General features: G+C 45.6%; 1 protein-coding gene across 5 annotated transcripts in view; it reads left to right on the top strand.

Annotated features, from left to right (window-relative positions):
* Positions 1–7,321, top strand: part of Rpap3 (RNA polymerase II associated protein 3) — a 71,756-nt gene that overhangs the window by 4,254 nt on the left and 60,181 nt on the right. The window contains exon 1 of one of the 5 annotated variants that reach the window (XM_045153197.1): positions 4,477–4,538. The exons of 1 other annotated variant lie outside the window; for it this stretch is intronic. The gene's annotated coding sequence lies outside the window, so the exon portion shown is untranslated. Of the gene's footprint in view, positions 1–4,476; positions 4,574–4,843; positions 4,926–5,004; positions 5,268–7,321 lie in introns of those variants that run through there. 3 more of the 5 variants (XM_045153199.1, XM_045153200.1, XM_045153198.1) reach the window with 3 other exon arrangements.

Here is a 7,321-nt window from a genome sequence, read left to right as displayed (position 1 = left end):
ATTACCTCCCATTACAATCATTATACTTACATATATACAATATCAACCTATTAAGTACCCTCCTCCCTTCCTTTCTTCCCCTTTATGTCTCCTTTTTAACTTTCTGGCCTCTGCTACTAAGTATTTTCACTCTCACGCAGAAGCCCAGTCATCTGTAGCTAGGATCCACATATGAGAGAGAACATGAAGCCACATTCTTAGTAAACAGCATAATCAGATTTACAAAATTTAACCCTTTCTCACATGTTGTAGTGAACCTGGATTTCTAGTAGTATCCATTAATTCATTCATACTTAAAAAAGTTTTAATTTAGTTCAGTTTATTTGACAGAGAGTGTGGGGGAGACAGAGTCAGAGAGAGAGGGCAGGAGAGAATGGGTGTGCCAGGGCCTCCAGCCACTGCAAATGAACTCCAGACACATGCACCACTTTGTGCACCTGGCTTTACATGGGTACTGGGAAATCAAACCTGGATTTTTAGGCATTGTAGGCAAGTACCTTAAACACTAAGTCATCTCTCCAGCCCCATACATTTTTATTTTTGAGACAGAATTTCTTTATGTAATCCATGTTGCCCTGAGCCTCATAAGTGCTGCAATTACAGGTCCACATGCTCAATTTTCATTCTCTTCCTCTCTGTGTGTGTTTGTGTGTGTGTGTGTGTTTGTTGAGACAGGGTCTTATATAGCCCATGCTGGCCTCCATCTTGCTATGTAGTGAAGTTTGGCCTGGAATTCCTGGTCCTCCTATCTCTACCTCCCAAGTGCTGGGACTGCAGATGTGTGCCAGCTTTATGCCTTTAAAGAATAGTTATTAAGGGCTGGAGAGATGGATTAGCAGTTAAGACATTGTCTGCGAAACCTAAGTACCCAGGTTCGATTCCCCAGTGTCCACGTAAAGCCAGATGCACAAGGTGACTCAGGCATCTAGAGTTTGTTTGCAGTGGCTAGAGGCCCTGGCACAGCCATTCTCTCTGCTGCTTTCTCTTAAATAAATAAATAAAATACTTTTTAAAAAAAGAACTGAGACAGAGACTGCTGGTTGTCTCTCAATATCTATCTTGCCACTGGCTTTTTGTCCTTATTCAGTGACTCTCCAGTTTTAAGATGAGCACATGACTTCCAACAATAAAAACTGAACTTCCCCTGCAGTAAGGAATGGCTGGCCTTGTACCCATGATCAGTGCCATGTAAGGAAGCATTACTTAAGAGCAGAGGATACTGTTATTTTCATCCTTGCTTCTTCCTGCTGGCTTGATTTAAAACAGGATTGCTGGAGCCTGAGCAACCATATTGTGGCATACGTGAAAAGTCATGTGCTAAAGATAGAGCAGGGAAGCCATAGGATCCTACATCTGACACTGGGATTGTCAACCATTACTGGGTTGTTTCTATTTGGTCTTTTTTTTTTTTAATATTTTTATTCGATTTTCATTTATTCATTTGAGAGACACAGACACAGAGAGAAAGAGGCAGAGAGAACCAGAGACAGAGAGAGAATGGGCGCGCCAGGGCCTCCAGCCAGTGCAAATGAACTCCAGACGCATGCGCCCCCTTGTGGGTCTGGCTAACGTGGGTTCTGAGGAATCAAGCCTCGAACCCGGGTCCTTAGGCTTCACAGGCAAGTGCTTAACTGCTAAGCCATCTCTCCAGCCCCCCCCTTTTTTTGAAGGTAGGGTTTCACTATAACCCAGACTGATCTGGAATTCACTATGTAGTCTCAGGGTGGCTTCAAACTCACAGTGATCCTCCTACCTCTACCTCCCGAGTGCTGGGATTAAAGGTGTGCACCACCATGCCTGGCCCCTTAAGTTACTTTTATTTTGAGATTCTTGTCACATAAAACCAGATGGTACAGAATCCTTGTAATGGGAAGTTTCCAGGTTCATAATTTTTTCCCTGGAGCTAGTTACTTGGCAGCTAGGTATGGTGGTTCATATCTAATGATGTAAGAGGATCAGGAATTCAAGGGCTGCTTGGGCTACAGAGTGAGACCTTGTCTCAAAGAAACAATCCTATAAACCAACCAAACAAACAAAATGTTACTTAGCCAATGCCCCTTCTTAAGATTCAGAGTAATTGTTAGAATCTTTCATTTACACTGTTTGAATGAGCTCAGCAATTGTTTGAGATGCGAAATTAATAACATCCACAACCAATAATTGCAGTATTTCACTGCTGTAACAGTAAATTTGTATTTATTTCCAGTGACCATTATGATTTCAACATTAAACCACATAAAGAGATTGTCTCTTTGAAAATAACCATTTTAGAGATTAGCAATAAAAAATTGAGATGATTGGGAGTTACTTTTGGAAAATAATAGTAGACATACAAGAAGGCATGGCTACTCATTTCATTGAAGACAATCATCAATAGGAGTAGAGGCTTGCATGCCACCTAAAAAGGAGGTAAACCCAGTGTGGTGGCGCATGCCTTTAATCCCAGCACTCAATGGCTGAGGTAGTAGGATCACCATGAGTTTGAGACCAGTCAGGGTTAGAGTAAATTCCAGGTTAGCCTGGGCTAAAGGGAGACTCTGCCTCAAAAAAAAAAAAAAAGGTGGAGAACAGAGGAAGAAATCCAACATTGACCTCTGGTTCCCACATGCATGGGTACACACACACACACACACACACACACACACACACACACTGTTTCTCTTTCTCTCTTGCACCACACACACTAAGAAAAAAGACTGTTCAACTAATGCTTCTTTCTTTGGTTCTATTTGGTAAGCCACTAAACAGTCTTGTGATTACTATGGAGGGAGGAGAAAATGAGGGAAGAGGAGGAGGAAAAGGCGAAGGGAAAGGGGAAAGGAAGGAAAAGAGGAGGGAGAAGGGGAAGAAGGAGAGAGAGAGAAAGCCAGAGGTTAGGTGTCTTCCAGGATTGCTCTCCACACTATTTACGGAAGCTGTCTCTCCCCTGAACCCAAGGCTTGCTGATTTGGCAGGTCTGGCTAGCCAGCGTGCCCAGATTCCCTGTCTCTGCCTCCTGATCACTGGGATTACAGGCAGGCTCCACACTCATCTGGTATCCACATGGGCTCTGGGGATCCAAACTCTAGTCCTCAGGCTTGTGCCCAAGTGCCTTATCCACTGAACCAACTCCCTAGGCCAGTATCTGTTTTAAAGTGATTATTAATTTAAAAATGTTAGGATGCCTTAAAATCCAGTTATTTCTCTCTATAACATATCACCTACATCACCACCACCATCATTCCATTAGCAAATATTTTGGTGATGTACTTATAGACTTGACTACTGTGACTTTAAAATATGAAGATACCCACACAATGGAAAATGGTGCTAATATATAACTTTATGTCATTATGACACTGGCTTTGTCATTAATCAGTACCTGTGAGAGTAGTTCTCAGCCAGAAGTGAGCAGCTCTAGCCTGTGTTTTGTAAATGTCTGGTGTGGAGCCCCGCCCCCACCCCCCAAGTCAGAAGCTGTAGGATAGGATCCATGAGCTAGTATACCTGAGTGATACTCTCCCAGTGATTCCAAAGTCCATCCAAGTTTGAGAACCAGTCTGATCTTGGGGGTAATGTTTGAGATCATAGAGCTGACCCAGTTTGGAAATTTGATATGTTTGTTTTTGTGGACTTCTAAAATAATAATAATGGTATTAATAATTTTACAAGTTTAAAGTTGTTACAACAATGAAGGTTGACTCACAAAGGAAGCAAAATAAAAGTGTTAAATGCTTCATATTCTTTCTTTTAGATAAACCAGAACATACATAAAGATGGATTTTAGATAATGACACACAACAGATTCATAAGTAGATACTCTTAGAAAAGGAGTTACTTGCAAAAAGTACAAAGGATTTGGCAAGTAAAATCACTTAGAGGAAAAGACAATTCTGCAAAATTGTTGGGCTTACTAAATTACACAGTTCTTACTAGAGAAACACTAACTTTCTGGTATGAATGGGCTACACCATATCGTTAGACAAAAGTAAAGCAAATATCACAGACATATATAAATATATATATTTGATTTATTTGACAGAGAAAGAGGGCGGTGGAGGGGAGCGAGAGAGAGAGAGAGAGAGAGAGAGAGAGAGAGAGAGAGAGAGAGAGAGAGAGAGAGAGAGAGAGAGAGAGAGAGAGAAAGGATGGACACACAAGTCTCCAGCCACTGCAAATGAACTCGAGACGCATGCGCCACCTTGTGCATCTGGTTTACGTGGGTCCTGGGGAATTGAACCTTGGTCCTTTGGCTTTGCACGCAAACGCCTTAACCACTAAGCCATCCCTCCAGCCCATGACGCTCCCATTGCTATCTGCCTCTCCTCTTAAATAAATAAATAAGACAATTAAAATACGTCAGGACGACTGCCCGCTTAGTTACCCAGGAAGCGGGCAAAGCCGCGAGTCCGCTTTCGCTCAGGCACTCCCCGGAGCGGCGGGGCGCAGGGACCTCGCCTGCTGCGCATGCGCGAGCCAGGACCGGGCTCCGAGGGGCGGGGCGCGCGGGGCCTTCTGGGAAGGCGCCGGCCGGGGGCCCGTGTGCGTCGCCGGCTGCGGTGCGTCGCGGTGCGGGTGGTGGCGGCCTGGGCGGGTGAGCGGGCGCTGCCGTTGCCGCCGGCTGCAGGGCGCCCTCCGGGTCCCAGCGGGAGCGGGGGGCGGCGGGCCTAGGCCGGGCGGGGAGGGCGAGCGGGCAGCGCGCTCCCCGGAGGCCGGCCGCGCGCCCCCGGCCGGAGCCGGCACGTTCGGCCCGCGGCGCGTCTTCCGCCCGCCGCGCGGGGCTCGGGGGACCTCGGCGGCGCCGCCCCCTCCGGCGCGGGTGGGGGTGCGCGGGCGGTGCCCCCCGCGCTGCAAGTTTGTGGTCCTGTCGGGCTCGGAGGGAGAGGAGGGCTGCATGTGTGGGGAAGAAGCCGGACCATGGCAGCATCCCACGGTCTTGCTTCACGGTTATTCTGGCTTTTTATTTTTTGACTGCCCAGAAAAGTACTGTACTAGTTTTAGTTCTTGAATTAAATGCAAGTCTGTTACCAAGCATAGACACTGCTTGGAAACAGCTTAAACTTTGTTAGGTTGTTGAGGCCAAGAGGCTGGAGACCTGTGTGCACTTGTAACTACCTCTTCTTTAGTGAAAAGAAGTTTAAATGGTTTATAATCCCTACTTTCCATCTCTCACCCACCCTCCCGTTTAAGGTTTGAATCTCCCTCCACGTTTTGGGGGACCGCCTAGCCCTATCATTCATCCATCCATCTTTCCTGTATTGACCTCCCTCCCTCCCAGCGCTGGACAGGTGATCTATCCCAGCCCTTTTCTAATTTTTTTTTTTTTTTAAAGCAGGGTCTGTTGCCCTTCAGACTTTGAATTTGTGATGCTCCGGTTTTAGGAGGAACTGAAATTATAGGTTGGGCCACCAGGCCTAGCTCAGACGTACTCTGGAACAAGTCTTAATTTATTAAAGACACCTTTAGTCCCATACACTCTCACTGCCGTCTTTATAAACATAAAAATCTCAGTAGTACTGTCATTCTAGATGCCTGAACGTAATGCCCTTTCTTTTCCTCTACCTTTCTCGCTGGTTTGGCACTGTGACCTCTCCCACTTCATGAACTCTCTTCCATGCTGCTCTCGTTTTCCCCCAGCCCCACCTGCTGAGGTTTTCATTTTTCTGATGTTGGCATCTCTTGCTCTTTTCTCTAAGTATTAGGGTTCTTCAGGCTTTGTCCATCTTTTAGTAGTCACAGTGGCTAAGTGTGTTCAAATCCACCTTTTATTGGTGACAGCCACATTTATTTCTCATCCTTTAGTGCTACCTACTGTGTATCTTCTCCTGATGTCCCCTAAGCACTCAAATTCAACATGTCCTAAACACATAATCCAGCTATACAACTCTGAAATCTTTTCCTTTTAAAACTGTATCCCCACCCCTCAGGTTAGCGCAGGCGAACCTGGAAGACACTCTGTAGCCCCAGGCTGGTTTCAAAGTTGGCAAGCTTCCTACTTCTGTCTCCCAAGTGCTGGGATTTAAGGCATGTCACCACAACCGGTTAAGATTGCATTTCTTTCTTTCTTTTATTTTATTTTTTTTGGTTTTTCGAGTTAAGGTCTCACTCTAGCCCAGGCTGACCTGGAATTCACTATGTAATCTCAGGGTGGCCTCGAAAGCACAGCAATCCTCCTACCTCTGCCTCCTGAGTGCTGGGATTCAAGGCATGTGCACCATGCCCAGCTTTATTTTATTTTATAATGAGAGAGAGAGCACGTGGCATGCCAGCGAGAGAATTGATGTGCCAGGGCCTCCAGCCCCTGCAATCGAACTCCAGATGCATGGCCACCTTAAGCTTATGTGTGACCTTGCATGCTTGCATCACCTTGTGTGTCTGGTTTATGTGGGATCTGGAGAGTTGAGCATGAGTCCTTAGGCTTTGCAGGCAAGCGCCTTAACTGCTAAGCCATGTTTCCAGCCCATAAAATTGCATTTAAAATTAAAAAAAAAATTTTAAAAGTTTATTTATTTTAGAGAGAATTGGCGCACCACTGAAATTGAACTCTGGATGTTTGCGCCACCTAGTGGGCATGCCTGACCTTGCACTTGCCTCACCTTTGTGTGTCTGGCTTATGTGGAATCTGAAGAGTTAAACATGGGCCCTGAGGCTTCACAGGCAATCACCTTAACTTCTAAGCTATCTCACCAGCCCTAAAATTGTATTTCTTTTTTTTTTTCTTTTCTTTTTTTTTTTTTGGTTTTTCGAGGTAGGGTCTCACTCTAGCCCAGGCTGACCTGGAATTCACTATGGAGTCTCAGGGTGGCCTTGAACTCACAGCGATCCTCCTACCTCTGCCTCCCAAGTGCTGGGATTGAAGGCGTGCGCCACCACGCCCGGCAAAATTGTATTTCTTAACTCACAGTGGCATCACCAGTGTAACCAGACTCCCATGCAGACATCTAGGACATCATTTGAGTCTTTCTCCCCAACATCTCCACCTAATCAAGTAATTTTGATTTTAGCATTTCGGTCCCTTTACATGGCTTTCAGAATGTAGGTAAGATCTCATGGTCTAACATTTCAAGGTCTGGCTACAGCTGCCACTTTAGTCTCCTACCCAGCTCGTTCTGCAGCTTTCTTCCTGTTACTCTGTTTGGCTCTTTTTTGTTCTTTTTTTAAAAAATTTTATTTATATTCATTTAGTTATGAGAGAGGGAAAGGGTGGGCATGCCAGGGCCTCCAGCCACTGCAGATGAATTCCAGAAGCATGTGCCACTTTGTGCATTTAGCTTATAGCCAGCCTGTGGGGAGTTGAACCTGGGTTCTTGGGCTGTGCAGGCAAATGCCTTAACTGCTAAGC

Source organism: Jaculus jaculus, chromosome 6 (assembly GCF_020740685.1).
Source record: "Jaculus jaculus isolate mJacJac1 chromosome 6, mJacJac1.mat.Y.cur, whole genome shotgun sequence".
NCBI lineage: Eukaryota > Metazoa > Chordata > Mammalia > Rodentia > Dipodidae > Jaculus > Jaculus jaculus.
Note: the sequence above shows the minus strand (reverse complement) of the source record. Positions and strands in the feature narration are given on the sequence as shown.